General features: G+C 39.2%; 1 long non-coding RNA gene across 2 annotated transcripts in view; it reads right to left on the bottom strand.

The window, feature by feature from the left end:
* LOC143434090 (uncharacterized) overlaps nt 1-17371 on the bottom strand; it is a 172025-nt gene that overhangs the window by 153268 nt on the left and 1386 nt on the right. The window lies entirely within an intron of this gene.

Genomic DNA, 17371 nt, shown 5'->3' with positions numbered 1-17371 from the left:
CACATATTTCACCATGCTCTCACAGAAAGAAACTTTGGTGCAGTACAGTTGTTAACACACTTTGGGAAAATAAGAAGTGCCCCAGACTCACATTTAAAATTCAATTGTGGAGCCAATTAATGTTCACTTTAAAAATTTGTCTAAACTTATGCTACTTTTGATAGGACACTGGGTCTCATCTCTAAGTAATGTGCAAATACAAGAATAATAAGAGGTTATCACTAACACAAAAGAGGAAGCATTGGTACTAGAACGTGGATGGCAGCACTTGGGAACATGGACATAGACTCCGCAAAGGTAGAAACCCTGGCATATACCCTTAAGTATAAGCAGGAGACATGGGATGGATGGGAAGGAAGGAGAATATGGAAAAGGGAAGGTGAGGGAGAGGTGTGTGAAAATAAATATAAGGTGAATGCTTGCTTCAAGAGATGAAGGTAGTTCAGATCTAAAAGGAATGAAGGAAACCACAGTGCCATGACAAATCTGCTGCTCTTTGTCAATTAATCTTACTGCACCATAACCAGAATCACTGTTTTTTCAATAGTGATGCTTGGCTTCACGCAAGAGCAGAAGAATTGAGTAGTTTAAAAGACTACCATGGCCCATTAATGTCTGAACTATTTCCCACCTGGCTTGATACAAAAAATATCTTTGCTGACTCCCATTTGAAGCTCCGAGGAGTCAACTGGCTGCTTCTGCACATCATTATGTATTCTAAGAGAAGTATTCCAAAGGAACATTGTCTTTATTGCTACACACAGAACTGTGATTTCACAACTCAGTTTTTCTGCCCTATGAGAATGGCGGGATCCTTTAACAGCATCCCTCTGGCATGTGTATGCTACAGGAATCTAAGGAGATTCATTTAACACCTTGTCTCATCAGCCCCATTTTTTTTTTTAGTTAAATGCTCACAGAAGCAAGTCTTCAGAAAAGGACTTGGGGCATGTAGCTTATTTTGGTAGAAACCTTGGAAGAAGAATGGCATGCTTATACAGCTGGAAGAAACCTGGACAAGAGAAAGTGTATTATTCAGCCATCCATCGCAGTGTACAATCAGTACAATTCCTTGGTACTGTTCTACTTGAGGGATGAAGAAGGTGGGATGCTTACACCCATTAATGTTACTAGCTACTGCTGCCTTTATAGATGTCAACTCACATCATGAACTGGACAAGTGAGGCTCTAAGAGTATGACAGTCTCCCTAAAATAGGCAGGCAGGCAAATCATTGGAAATTAGACTGACATGCAGGGAAATGTCAGTGGGTCTGAAGGATAAGGGCAAAGGACCAGATATCAACAGTTATGCCCATCATGGCTCTGAGTTGACTCTACTCTACTAAAAGAGCTTCATGGAATTTGGATCTTCCTTTGGATTACTGAAAGTAACAATGGAGAGGACACAGCTAGAGACGTGGGATGATGGTTTTTTTTTTTTCCAGTTCACTCTATCCCGCATATAGGTGCCCTGACAGAAGGACATTTCTGCACTGCTAATCTCATCTGAAAGTGGACAGAAATAAAGAAAAAGAAATATGATAGAAGGGAAGTGATGAGGAGAAGATGGAAAGAAGGGAAAAGGGAGACTAGGAGAACTCAAACAGATAAGAAGTAGAATTTTTATACTTCAGTACACATGAAGGTGTATGCATCTATAGTTCCAGTAACAATTCCCCCTATACCACAGTCTGCCAAGTGGAGAGGAATGGTGGATAGTTTTCTATGTAGAAAACTATAATTTCTGTAAGTCCACATATCAGTTCACTGGTCTTCAAAATGTTGGTTATCAAGTACTATCAGCCAATAAAGGTTGAAGAGTTTGTAAATTGTATAGACAGAAAATTTCACATGTGCATGCTATATACATATAAAGCTCCATACATGAACAAGCCCATGCATATTCTAAATGTTAGCAACTAATGTTCTTTCTCTCTGTTACCTTCTTTTTCTCTCCCCCAATTCACCCACATACTCCTGCTTCTTCTGTCTTTCTGAAGAATCCATACTAAATGAGGTGTGAATATGATCTACATAGTACATATAGCTTCATAACTTTCCTAAGTTCTACCCTATATCATCTTATTCACCTTATCTTTCTTTCATTTATGAGCCTGAGCCAAACTGAGCTCCTGCATCTATGAACAGGACCCCACATCTCAACACATCAATTTTCAAAGCCCTCTAGCCTTTCTTCCTATAGTCCCTATACAAATCCTCGTGTAAAAAGAGATATGTTCTCGGTAAACCATAAAATCATACAAACACAAACACACACACACACTCACAGAGAGGAGAGAGAGAGAGAGAGAGAGAGAGAGAGAGAGAGAGAGAGAGAGAGAGAGAGAGAGAGAGATGCACTTCACGTAATTCTAATTTCTATTCATATACTCTCACACATACACATTATTCCAGGTTTCATACAACTCTACACATCTTTATCCAAATGTTTCAACCTCAAGTAGATCCTTGGAGAAGATTGAATAAGACTATAAAGTAAAGCCTAAGCTGCAATGGAGACCATAAGATGGTGAAAATACCAGGAATATGGAATATCTGACAAAGAAAATTGCAGGCATGGAGTAGTGTTGGTCCAAGACAAATGCCATGCGAGCCTTAGGCAGTAGTTCTGGAGAAATGGGGCTATCCAAGGCTGCTGAAGTGCAGACAGTTCCACAAGGCTCAGGTGTTGGACATGGAGCTTCAAGATTTGATTTTAGGTCCTGAATTGATTGATCTTTGCTTCCTTGGACCATTCTTCCCTATTAACATGAATGCATTTACATCACTCATGCACATAACTTGTTCTTTGATTTTACACAATCTCAGTTCAATTGCCTTGAGACACAGAATACAGACACTTCAGATCTTTGAAATATGGTTGAATTCTAAGACTATGGGAACTTTGAAATGTAAACTGAATGCATTTTGCATTTTGAGATGGCCATAAATGTGCAAGGTCCAGGGGATAGAACACTACATTTGAATGTGAAGTGTCCTCAATGAGCTGATGTGTTTGAAAACTTTCTTTCCAGCTAGCAATACTCTTTAAGGAAATAAGGAAGTAGAATTTAACTAAAGGAAGAGGAGTTGGCCCCTGCTCAAGCCTGGCCTGCCCAGGTGTAGGCAAACAACCTTACACTCCCACATCCACAACCATGAGTCACCGTGAATTGTACTTTGCCTTCCACGCGGTGACAGAGTAAGTCCTCTCAAACCACGGGCCACAAATCAATCTGTTTTCCTTTAATGGTTAAACAGCATTGTCAACCTTACACTCCCACATCCACAGTCATGAGTCACCGTGAATTGTACTTTGCCTCCCACACGGTGACAGAGTAAGTCCTCTCAAACCACGGGCCACAAATCAATCTGTTTTTCTTTAATGGTTAAACAGCAGTGTCAATTCGACAGAATTTTAGAATCACCTGAGAGATATACTTCTGTATATGACTGAGAAGTGTTTTTTGGAGAGATTTGACTGAGGAGGGAAGACTCTTCCTAAGCAAGGTTTGGTTTGGTTGCTCACACTGAATACCAAAGGGGGAAAAGCAGAAAAAAAATTCAGAGGAACACCAGCATTCACCTAGCTTTACTTTTTAATTGTGGACAGAAGGTGACAAGTGGACTCATGTGGGTAGCATGGTTGGAACTCAGGGGGTTCCTCCAGGGGAAAGTTAGGCACAGCAGCTGTGGTTACAGTGGCTCATTAAAGGCCTTCTCCATGGTTCCTCATGGTGCTGCCCCAATGACATGAGAAAGTCCTTGGGTTTCCAAAACGGCTCACTGACATGATGGATGATGATTGAATCTGGATGTGCACCCCAGTGAAACTCAGGGCAGACCTGAGTTAAAAAAGGATGGGGGGGGAGGGGGAAGGGGCTGAGGAAGAATGTTTAATTGGCTCCACTCTCTGGCCTTCAGGCATCTCATTAGTATGTAAATCTCTCTAGGGCCTGAGGCCTGTAGTAATGCCCTCTACTTGTGTTCTTTGGGTGGGGCTGCATTGCCCTGAACGTGACTGAACAGTGTAGTTCAATGGAGTTCCACACCACTGTATTAGGAGTCTGGATTATGGGAGCGCTGTGGAATAGATGCCTGTCCCTTACAGGCAATGGACACCTGTTGGGTCTTCGGGTTTTCCAGACAGCGCTTCGACCAAAACCAAGACCCCTTTCACGGCCCTACAGACTCACACTCTTGCCCTCGACAAGCGCTGCCCTCAACACCAAATTACTTTCTACCACAATGGTACACATCCTTTCACTGTAAGCCAAAAACTTCTTGCCCAACCTATTTCTCAGGTATACCGCCACAGAAATGAAGAAAGGAACTAATGAGAGAAACAGAGTCTGAGGGAAGGAGACAAAGATACAAAAAAAAAAATCAGAAAGGGAGAGGGGATAGGAGGGAGACATGGAGAGAAGGGAGGCCGGAGAAAAGGAAAAAAGGGAGAAAATAAAGATAAAGGAAGGGAAGGAAGGGGAGGGAAAGAAGAAGAAATGAGTGGAAGAAAAGGAAAGGGAACAAAAGGGAAAGGAAGGGCAGGGCAAGACAAGGCAAGCTTCTGCCTTCAAAAGAGATTTTCCCATTAAGCCTTTCACCTAATTCAGCTTACCCATACTAATTTTTCCTGAATGTCCACAAGTTAATCAGTGCCTCATTTCACATTGTCAGAATGCTTAGTGCCTGGCACTCCTGACTTGTTTTTTCATCTGTTTTTTTTTTTTTTTTTTTCTTTTGGTCTAGACTACAAATACCTTCATTTTTAGGTGAAGAATGCCTTCTATATAATATGTAAATATATTTATATCTGCATGTATTTATAGAACCCACTTCATGGACCAGCAAAAGAGAGATTCAATAGGCTGGCATTCTTCCCAAAATATGCCAGTACATCATTGGAAACCAGGCAGATATATAGGAAAATATAATCTGCAGCAGAGATTTAGTCTGAACTGGTAAAATGATCTTGAAAAACTACTGAAGTTCCTTCACCCTATGAATTAAGGATAAGAAAGTACAATAGCAATATTAGCTATCAATCATGGGTATCAACTGTGTTTTGGGCATTGCACTAATCATTTTATATTAATTTTGTTTTCTCAATATTATGGCATATGTTTTAACCTTATGTTTCTGTAAGAGCTGAAGACACCTAAGTGTCTTCACACTTTCTAGACACAAACTGTCTAGAATGTTCCCTAAGATGTAGCAGTCTTGCAGCAAGAGTGGCTGGTCTTGTTATCAAAGGGGATGAGGGAGAACTCCTCCCCAGAAAGAGCAGGGGAGGAAAGGTGCAGAGGCATAGAGATGCCTACAGTGTAGTTCCCACACACTGGCTAGACAATCCTTTCTCTACTTGACAGATTATACCTTTAAGCACTATTATTTGTTTTTACTGGTAAAATAAATCAGGCCCTGTAACAGTTAAAAAAATAAATGGATAGATAGAAGATAGATAGATAGATACATACATACATACATACACACATACATGATAGGTAGATAGATTATAGATAGATAGGTAGATAGATAGATAGATAGATAGATAGATAGATAGATAGATAGAATTTTAAAAACTATTTGTCACAAGAAAATAAAAGTATATTTATTTTAAGAACAAGAATAATACCATAACTCTCTATCTGCTCACAATGGCAAACATGAGGAAATAATGAGTGAAGCTAGACTCTATGCATGAAGCCACACTGGTAAATACCAGAAAGTAACATATCTGAGTCCCTCAAATATGAGGCTATGTGTCAAGGTTACCTTTCATAAGTATATTCCAATGGAAAAGCTGGCAGAAGAAACAAACAAAAGTAGAATGCCCCTTTCTTGTTCTTTGAACAAACAACACAATTTTGCAACCTATTACACCTGAAACTAAACTTACTCTCCTCAAGATAGCCCCCAAGCCAGGCGGTAGTGGCACATGCCTTTAATCCCAGCACTTAGGAGGCAGAGGCAGGCAGATTTCTGAGTTTGAGGCCAGTCTGGTCTACAGAGTGAGTTCCAGGATAGCCAGGGCTACAAAGAGAAACCCTGTCTCAAAAAACCTAAAAAAAGAGAGAAAAAAAAAGATAGCCCCCAAAATAAACTCAATTCTGAGTCAAACTTAATGTCACTGTCGGTGATCTTTTCTAGCACTTTCTGTGTCACTGCAACCTTCCAAGTTTCACCTGAATTCTCTCCACAGTCCTGCTGATTTATGCCTCATGGTGTTTATCACCACTGGACAATTTCAAGGTGACTTCATTTTTTAATACTATAGTTATATATTTCATGCATTTATATATTGACATGTTTATAATTTATGTATTTGGGTATTATTTGTCTTTTCATACTAGAACATTCTCTACACAAAACTGGGAGCTTACCATGGTAGTAAAGTATTTTAAAATTATATACAACATAATTTAGCATGGCATATTGGTGTTTGTCATCTAAAGCTCCATATACCAGCTTTCAGGAGGCTGACATGCTCTGGGAGCACTTTCCAATGATTGAGCTGTTTGAAGATCACTCACATTTCTAAACATGCCCAAGAAAGGCTTGGTCTGACTGTCATAGATTATGTACCATTTAGACCACTTTATGGGGAAAAAACATTTTGAGCCACATTTCCTCAACTCTGACCAGGTCATGAACTAACTGGATACTTCCAAACCTACTTAAAAATACAATCTGATAAAAAATTTTTCTTCATTTCTGTCTTGAATTATTTTTTATTCAGTAGTGAGTTGCTTAGTCGTAATGACCTTGTAAGCCTTCTGCCCTTTCTGTTGCTGATATCCAGCTTTAAGTGGTCAGACATTTTATAGGTTGTTGTTTCATTTTGCATTTGTTGTATTTTGTATTTGTTGAGACATTCTTTGTATCCACATATGTGGTCAATTTTAAGAAAAGGTCCATGAAGTACTGAAGTGATGACAGATTCTCTTCTGTTCAGATGAAACATTCTGTAAATATTTGGTCATTTTGGTTTATGCCATCAGTTAGCTCAGCATTTTTATGTTTAGATTTTTTTTCTGAATGACATGTCTGTTGGAGAGAGTGAGGTACTGAAGTTATCCAATATATGTGAGGGTCAATATATGTAGTTTTAGCTACAGCAGTGTTTCTTTTTTGAAATGTGTTTGGTGTACAAAAGTTTAAAATTGCAATATCCTCTTGATGAAGTTTTCTTTTGATGACTATGTTGTATTTTTTCCCCATCTACTTCAAATAGTTTTTGTTTAAAGTGCATTTTGTCAGATATTAAAATATAGTTACAGCAGACTAATTTTTTGGGTCCATTTGCTTAAAATGTCTTTCCATCCTTTTACCTGAGGTGATAGCTATTCTTGATGGTGAGGCGTTGGCTGCAGTATAAGGATGGCTCCTGTTTGACTCCAATCTATTAGTCTGTGTCCTTTTTTAATTGGGAATCAAGATCGCTGATGTTGAGAGTTATCAATAAACAGTGTTTGCTAATTTCTGTAAGTTTGTTGTTTTGATGGGGTTTCCCCACTTTTGATTTCCTAAAAGTTCACTGTATTTTCTTGTATGTGGTTAGCCTCTTCAGACTGACATTTTTGTCTTACACTTTCTGTAGGGCTGAATAGCTGTTGAATGACTAACATCATTCTGGGCCAGCATGCTCAGTGGATTTTCAGAATACCTCTGAGAATTTGGAATCCAGTCAAAGAGATATAGAGATGGAGGAAGGCTGTAGACAATCTTTGTCACTTTGTCATGTTTAAATTGTAAGCTATATTCATATTATAGCTTCAAAGAAACAAAGAATTAAATTTAGTTGTTATTTACTACAAGCCAAACAATTGATATATTTGATGTTATATAACCTGCTGCCTTGCCCTTCATTTGACAGCAGATGAGTCCCAGATGAATGAAGTTCTCACTAATCAGTCCAAAAGGGTTACTCCATAAATTCTGACTATTTTTGCAATTCTCTGTAGCTTCTCTAATTTGTACTAATATTGTTTGGTTTGTTGTTTTTGTTACTGAGGGAGAAAAAATAGAGGCCATATCTCTTTAAACATAAAATCAAATTAAACATGGCAGCGTACATTCACATATCTCTTCAATGACCCAAATAGTAAAAAGAGAAGAAGTGAGATGCTTTAAGAATATATATTCAAGGACAAAGAGACTGAAAGGACATGAATGTAACAACACGTTAGAAGCTACAAAGCAGACGGATGACTGATGGGGTGGAGTAACTAAAGGGTGCTGAGCTGTGGAGAAGCTGGGCAGGCAAGATGATTTATGTATGCCACATGTGTCTCTAAACAGCACATATCAGTGGTACTTCTGGGAATGGGAAAATTCACAGACTAACAAAAAGGAGAAAAAATAGTAAGAAAACAAAAGAATCAGGCTTAAACTCCATCTTTGTTTAGGAATGAATCACACCCTGATAGCTGATTATTTGAAAAGGACCTATTAAAGTGATTTTGCTATGTGTAATGGTAGACACAGCTAAATATGAACATACATCCTCTTAACAATTATTTATTGGGAAAGCCTGCAGACTGTTTTGAGACAGTCTTCTTTCTATCCAAATCTCAGATCAATCTTATATCCTCAGAAAGCAGAACTAAAAGAGTCTTCTTGGGGATTCTGCCTGGCTCCATAGTACACAAAGAATGAAACCCAGACCTCCTTTCAAGGAACACCTGGCTGTGCATTTGTAGAACTGTGTCTCGGGATTTTCAGATCTCTGGATCAGCTATGGAAACTCCAGTTGCCTAAATTCATACACTCCTGAGATGTTAGTCATTCAACAGCTATCAGATCCATCAGTCCAGTAGTGGGCAGATGGGCAAAACTTCCTGCAGATTCAGCTAGGGTAGCTTGCATGACAGTCTTACTTTACCAGTCCCCTTCTCTTTATCACATTTGATTTCTAAGAAATGTCTTACCCCTAATTTTGATTTGATATTTGCTTCCAAAGAAACCACAAAAGTCCCACCCAATGAAGAATTAAAGACAAGATTAACAATTTCCTGAAGATAAAACTAGACAGAACATCCTACCATGAAATCCACTGCAGAGGAATCTGATGTATACAATCAGACCTTCAGCCTTCTTTGTACAGTGACCCACTTAATATGAGTCAGTGGCCCACTTAAATTTGAGACATCCAAGGAGTGTTCAATAGTTTAGAGAAGCCTTTAACTCAAACAGTTAAATGAAAAATTGTATGTCTGTGAGAAATGTTTCTATCTAGATGAGACACAATACCCATCCAAGCAGGAAGCAAAAAGTTTATCTTAGAACCTTAAAAATCTCCTTGAACTCAGAAGTATGTGACCAGTAAAAATGCCTATAAGAATATTCAAAAGTTTTAAAGGTAACATTAATTTAAGTTTCTAATATGTAGGGGGGGGGAAGTAAGCACAAATACAAGATAATCTGAACAAAATTGAAGAGTAAAGTAAGCTTAAGAAGATAATATTTCAGTTTTCATCTCTGAGAAAATTGAAAAAAGAAGTAAAAAAATATAAAATAAAAATTTGAAAAGTTGAGACTAGAGGGATGCTAGAGTTGTTAGAAGCATTGGCTGCTCTTCCAGAGGACCCAAGTTCAATTTCCAGCACCCACACTGTAGCTCACAAGTGTCCCTGAGTCCAACCATGATCTCTGTAGGTAATGAGCATACATGGCGCACAGATATACTTGTGGGCAAAACACCCAGTCACAGAAAAAAAAATGACAAGTCTTAGAAATTTGAAAAAAATATTCCCAGAATGTAAGATGTCAGTTTTCAGATAAAGATAACCATGTAATTAACATTTAATACCTAACTAATTATTAACACATAGAATTTTTGACATACAAAATACCAAAATAAAGAAAAATAAATTAGCACAAATTTCCTGGAAAAGATGAGCGATGAGGACAGTTTCTCTCCAGAGTATCCCGAATCAAAAGACTTCATGCATACTACCTTAAGAAGAGATTCTTATTAGGAATCATGTCTTCTACACTGCTGAGAGCAACTAGTGATTCTTGATATTCTTGATATTCTACGCAGTGCATAAGGCTAAGTCAGGGTGGGTGCATGGCCGTTATTTATTTGTGCTACCACAGAACAGAATATACACAATGGTTCATAAGTCCAGTAACTTGTCTCTGTGTGCTCCACACTAGAGGCTGAAAGACCAAGTTCAAGGGTCCAGTAGAGTCAACATCGACTGTTGGCCCCACTTTCTGGTTAATATATGGAAACTTCATGCCATGTCAGATAGTGGAAGGGCCAAGTCAATTCTCTGGGGGCCCTTAATTAGAGACTCCCCAGAGGTTCCAGCTCCTCTTGTTATCCTATTGGGTATTAGGACTTAACATGTGAATGTGGGGGTTGAAAAAGACATTCAGGCCATAGCATTGTTCAACAAATATTAAAAGTGTCAAATTCTATGTTCATTTTTCTTCTGTACCCAATTTGTAATGAGAGTTCTGAAAGAAGAAAATAAACTTACAAAGCAAGAAGCCTGGGGAGATGGTTCAGTGTGTAAGAGCACATCCTACAAGCAGGAAGACTTGAGCTCCGGTACCCAGAACACATATAAAAGCAGGCATGGTAGCATGCTTCTGTAATTAGAGTTCTCCTTAAGAGATGAAACAAAGAGATGGATGACACTGTAGAAGCTTGTGAGGCAACTAGGTTGCCATATATAGTGAAAGTCCACAAGAGAACTTGTTTCAAACAAGGTAGAAGGCAAGAAAAAGACACAATGTTGTCAGGTTGAGTCAATACACTTGCTATTATGGTACATTGAAGTGCGTGTGTGCATCCACATTCACATGCGCACACACAGGCATGCACCTTCATACAAATGCACAAGTGAACATTGAAACACATGGAAAAGTTAGAAGAGATTCAAGGGTTGTAGAGGATGAACATTATAGCAGACATACCATCATGTCTCAGATAAGATGAAAGGGAAAGACAGACTAAGAATTGTCTACCAAGACATACCTCAAAGGAAACAAACAAGAAAGGCACTCATTAACTTCAGCAAAGGTAAAATCTGTGCAAAAAGCAAGTGAAACACTAATATCCTCTATAATTTATATATATACATAGATATGTGTGTGTACACATTTACACACATATGCATACATATATACATACAGAAACAAATATATACATACACATATACATAAGTACATATGTATGTATACATATGCATATATATACATATATATGTATATATTCGTTTGCTACACAGATAGTTTGGTCAATAAAATGTCATATGGGTCAGTGGTCCAATAAAGTTACAATGAGCTTTGAAAAAGTCCTAAAACATTATTGTTACTGCCCCTTTTCCATGTTTAGATATGTTGACATGAATGTCATCTATCTTAGGTTGCATTTTCCTACCATATGCAGCACAGGACTGTTTATAGCCTCGCAGCCAGACTATCAATGTATCTCTCAGGTATAGTGTAGGCTATACTAGCTAGCAGGCACTCTGTGATATCTGCACTGTGCAACTATCTAATAATGCCTTTCTTAGAATGTATTCCTATCAAAGAACACATTACTGTACCTATTTACATGTGGGTATTTCAATACATGAATATGTAAGTGTGCATTTTTAGGTTTTGACTAATTAAACTCAGAAAAGCACACCATAACTGAACAAATAGGAGAAAAGGAGCAAGGAAAACAGAGTTTCACATGTGTCTGTGGTGACAGTTTAATGAGGAGAATGAACTCACTCTTTAGTTCCTATAGTAGATAGAAAACAATAAAAAATATGTAAGTAAAAAAAGTAATATTTGAAGAGTTATCATCTTTTCAATGGTAGCTCTGAGAACTTATACAGTGGAGAAGTACAGAAAACAGCATCTTGGTTTGTTTGAGTAAACCTTAGGGTTATTTGACTCTTTGAGACATGATCATGGATCACTTTAGTGAAAATAGAAAGTTTTAGAAAAAGTGGAGGGAATCTGACTCCCCTAATAATCCATGATAAGGTGAGTTAGCCTGAGATGGCCTCCCATGACCCCATTCTTAGTGAGCTCCTAGCTGTTGATCATAAAACCTGCTGAATCTGGAGTATGGTAATAAAGGAGGCAGACTCCTCCAGCAAAATGGCTACCTTTTTAAGAGGAGAATCTACTTCAGATGGAGAAGGCAGAGTAGTGTAAATGAGGGATGAAGGATAAATTACCCAAGAGGCTTCACAGAAAGGCTGATGCCAATGATTGTTGGGGGTGGATTGCAAGTGTTAGCTTAGTGGCAGATGCTTCAAACAGTTGCCAAAGTTATGTGTACAAATTTCTCCCGAATTTTTCTGGCAGGACTTTTGTGCTCCCTTCTTATCTGTTATCTGTGTTTGGTGTTTGGACAGAGTTTAACCCCGGGACAGTCACCTGGCTCAGCATTGCTCTAATGTCAAGGAACACAAAGAAAATGTCGACTCAGAGGGCCAGTACCTCATTTCAATTATGACTATTATGCTTTGTCTGAAGTAGGTTAATAATAAAAAGTCCTGGAAGCTCTAGGGTTTGCTTTAGATGGTAGAAAATAATGCATTTTTCTCACCTTCTGCTTCTACCAGCAGGTGTTGAAATAAAAAGACCTATGGTAGGGGAACTTAAGTTTTTTCTCTAGGTATTTGCCTTTCTAAAAGTAAGTATACCCAGTTCTTGTGGCACATTCTGGATCCCAGCTCCTTGGGGGGCTGAAGCTAAAAGAGCAAATTCCAGGCTTGCCTGGGCAGGGGATCTGTCTCAGTGGCAAAAGGTATTCCTAGCATGCTCCAGTCCCTATGATCAATCCCCAATGAGATGTGACTAATAAATTCAGAAAAAGCCTTGGGTTAATCCAGAAATAGAAGCTTCAAACCATGATCTAGGATGAAAAGGGTTGAATCATAGAGATTGGAGGAAAGGAGAAACAGAAGAGAAGGGCTATAGGGAAGAACTGAACACCTGTAGATACTACTAGGCTGGCATATAATAAGGGTGTGAAAATTCCCGTGTTTGGGGATGAAGGAAATTTAGGGAGAGTAATAGCTTATATTGTACTCACTCAAAGGGGATGTCGGGATATGTGCCCCCCTAATATTTCTTATATCAGCATTCTAAACATTCTCATAATGGTGTAATTCAGAAAATGGAAACAAAGATGAAAATTAAGAGACCTTTAAAAGGGCATCAGAAGATTGAGGCAAGGTTTTGGAACTCCCTCACATACAAGTAACAAGAATTTGAGGTCATGTGTGTAAAGATAGAGTGATAAGGCAAGAGGCAGAAGTCAAGGACATCAAAAGGAACCAGCTCTTCACCATCAAGGAAGTTGGAAGTGGCTGTTATCTCGTAGCCTTGAACTTCCCTCTTTGCTTTGCTTTACAGACATCACCAAGTCATTTCTCAGACAGTACAGCAGGGATAAGAGGTGCTCAGCAAAAGCATGAGCTCTCCCAAAATACATGCCTGCAAGAGTGCTCAGGTGCTTGATTTTGACAAGTGTGGCTCAAAAAAAAGATTCTACTTCATTTACAGTTATGTGGTTTAAGTAAGAGGAAAACAATTAAGTTGTAAATAAATTCTGAAAAGTGTTTGAAGGTCCAACTTACAAAGCAGGGAATAGAAAACTAGAGAATATGAGGAAACATTGCATTCCCCTTGTGCCAAAGATGGACTCTGTCGCGGCCCGAGCAAAATGTTGAGGCCCGGGCTGCCCCGCGTTTGGGCGGCCACTGTATCCAGGTCCAAGCTGCCACTCCAGTCCGCTGGTCGAGGTTCAGCAAGAGAGAGAGAGTGAGGACAAATGCGAAGAATGGAGACCAGACAGAGTGCGTTTCAATCCCGTTTATTCTTCAGTCTTGCTTCTTCTCTCCAAGTCCCTAGTTCCTAGTCCCTAGTGCCTCCAAGTTCCAAGTGCTAAGTGCCTAATGCCTACTACCTAGTTCTTCCGAGTTCTCTCCCAAGTACCTGCTACCTAATGCCTAATTCCTACTCCAAGTTGAACTCCAAGTTGTACTCTCTGAAGTGTCTCCCAAAAGTGTCTCCTCTGTCTGCTGTGTCTGATTCTCAGTTCTGTTCTGTCTCTGCCTTTTATATGTCTTACCTCTAAGCCACGCTTCTAAGTCACACCTATAATCATGCCTTTAGGTCTTGTCTCTAAATCTGATCTCTACACTTCTAAGTCAAACTCTTAAATTACACACCTTTAATCTCACACACCTTTAATCTCACACACCCAAGGTATCTAAACCAAGATTATCGGAGTGTGCTCAGCTGTTGTAGGCTATTGTAATCCAAGTCTCCTGTCAGTGGATATGGCTCAAGATGGCTGCAGAGCTGATAGCCGCTTTCTGCTAAAAGGTGGCCCCCAACAGGACTCAACCTAGAACACACCCAGTTAAGTAGGGTCATGATGTGAGAATGAGGATAATTACATATTCTGTGACCTAGAAATTTTCCCATGGGGGAAGATCTTGAGGAAAAATGGGGAGTAAGATCCTAGGTACCATAGACAACTGTGTCTTCTACTGACATAGGGCTGATGGTGTAGATAATAAACTGAATATTTGGAATGAGCACTCTTTCTCTTGTCAACCTACAGATCTTCTGCACACCCCAAGGGACTTTTACTAGAAGGTGGAGCACTGAACCTCTGGCTAGGCAGGGTATGTGGGAACTAAATCTTAGGGATCTGGCAGAACCACATTGATTCTATCTAGTACTGCATCATTTTACTGAATAATGGGCAGGTTAATAGCATCTCTTCCAAATGGCCTTTGGCAGGCTAAAGTAAGTGACCTCATATAAATGCTTTGAAGAATAAATGGCTCATGCACAGCTCCCCCTGCTTTAGTTATTAATATTGTTGTACTTAAGAAAACTATTGGAACATAAGCAAGACTCAGAAAATAACTGTTTATCTGTTCATCATTTGGGATGGAAAAAGAGAGAACATGGGAAAAATATATTGCTTGATAAACAGACGGTATAGTGGGGGAGTTAGCACTGGGGTGGTTAATTCCAAATTACAGATAGATCAAAATATCAAATTTCAGAGGTGGATCAAACTATCAAAGTCCCCCTTCTTGAACACACAAACAAAAAATAGAATTATTTTTGAGACATCTCACTATGTAGTTCTGGATGACTGACTTGAAAGCTCTCAATGACTGGCCTCCAACCCATAGAGATGCACCTGTCTCTGATTTCTGAGTTTGGGATATGATACTTTTAAAGTAAGCTGGAGTGCTCTTCAGAATTCTAGTTAGTGACAAGTGTCTTACTATCTCCAATGCACCAACCCAAGGCAACATTCTTTGTGGCCAGTTTCTCATATACAGAGAAAAGACATCCAAGGTTCACACTAGAAATCTGAGAAACTTGTTCTATCATCTGTGACCCAAGAGACCCTTAGCATCAGATCCATTCTTGTCTTTGGTTCGGCTCCAGCTTCTTCAACTCCCTAGACAGCTGTTGTGTGCTGACCTCTGCTCTCCATATGTCCTACTTCTAATCTTCATAGCTGTAACTGTGACCTGAAAGAGAATTAGTGACTCTACACACACCTTCAATAGTAGGTGGAACCTAAGCCAGGTACTGGTGAGGTCCTGGGAAGAGAGAAATTTAGTCACAGAGAAGAAAATAGATACCAAGAACAGGCTCAAACAACAAAGTGATATACGTGCAAGCTAAACATTGTCAGAGATTCCCAAATATTCCCAAAGTCCTAAAAACAGGCAAGGACAAACCAGGAGCTTCCAAACCTCTTGATTTCATATATTGGACTTCTAGAACCCGGAGGAATATCTTTCTGCAGCTTTAAGCTTGCAGGGGTGTGAAAACTTGATACACCATCTTCGTTCCTTGAATGTCAGCAATTAGTACTGGTCCCATTGTATGTGCCTATATCTGATTTCTCATGGTCCCTTGGTTCACTAAGTAGCTCTTTCTTAGAATTTTTGGGAAGGGATAGGGAAGAGGCATCAGTCTGTCCTAACTTGAGCCAAGTGAACTTATCCCAAAGGAAAGAACAGGTAGAATTTTTCTTAGAATGATAGTGTAGGAATAAGATTTCTGATTCTCTTTTCCTTCTAGTTGTGATTTCCTGGTTTTGCTTGAACACTTAACAAAAGCCCAACCATTACTCAGTTACTTTTGCAACTTTACTGACATCTCTTCTGAAAATATCAATATATTTTTGCTACTCCCCCCCAAAAACAGAGAAAGTAAATTAATTTCATTAAAAATTTCCAACTCTTTTCTCATGTAATAATGGCAAAAAAAACCCCCGAGACTCTAAAGGTAAAACTGATAGAAAATTCATTGCTGTGATAGAAAATTCATATTAATGTATTTTTATCAGATTTTAAGTCTGTTACCTTTACATAGCAGATTCTCTAAATAAAATAGAGAGAGAAATTGACACTATGCAGAAAAAAGTTCATTTTTTTTTCACTTCAATTTTGATTGTTCCTCTATTTGTATTTTAGGATGCGTTGTGTGGTACTTATAAGATAAGGACATATATTAATAAAAGTATGGGGTGTTTCCAACTTGATAATTCTAGAAAAGGGACAAGAGAATCTGAGGAGAGATATTAGAAACCAGAGAGGAAGAAATGAATAGCTTTAAAATAACAAAAAAAAAATCAGAAAAAAAAAGAAAAACCTATAAAACTGCAGAGGCTTCAATCATAATTTGAGGCACCAGGTTCAAACGCCAAGGATAATAAGCCCAGCTTAGAAAATCCCACTGTGATGGGTGTGAGTCAAGCCAATGCTGAGTTTCAGCTGTCCCTTAGATATCATCACTTGGAAGAACAATACTGATTTAACAAGGGATTTTTGGAAGGAGCAGGGAGTGCAGAATTAAGCCTGCATCAGGTGCCCATGCAGGCTGAAGTGTCTTAGAGTAGCAATGCCAGCCTTCTTGTCATTGTCCTCTCGGTTGAGGACATATGGAGAGAAGAAGCCATGGTCAGCTAGGAGACACACTGTCTGTTCCTTTGCTTTGCTGGAGAAGCCTAAGGGTCCACTGAAAAGTACTAGGCCTTACAGGAGTCCCTTCCCAGTGCTTACTCCACCCTGCCTCCTCGTGAAGTCTACAGAGCAGCAAGAACAGCCAGCTTCTCTGGAACCTTCTACTGTAATAAAGGAGGATTCATTCTTTGGGTGAGAGTGGCCCCATGGGTCAGTGACTGAATATACACACGGAGGGCTACATCTCAGTTCTGGTGCATGCTCACACATGCCTCTTAGGACAGGATAAGAGGATTTTACTGTTATTATCAGTTTGGCTTGATAATTACACATTATTATTGATTAGCATTATTGCTGAATCCTCACTGTCCCCACGCCAAGCAGTTGTCTCTCTGCCCCT

The sequence above is a fragment of the Arvicanthis niloticus genome, chromosome 13, assembly GCF_011762505.2.
Source record: "Arvicanthis niloticus isolate mArvNil1 chromosome 13, mArvNil1.pat.X, whole genome shotgun sequence".
In the NCBI taxonomy this organism is placed as follows: Eukaryota; Metazoa; Chordata; class Mammalia; order Rodentia; family Muridae; genus Arvicanthis; species Arvicanthis niloticus.
This window is presented reverse-complemented; position numbering and strand designations above follow the sequence as displayed.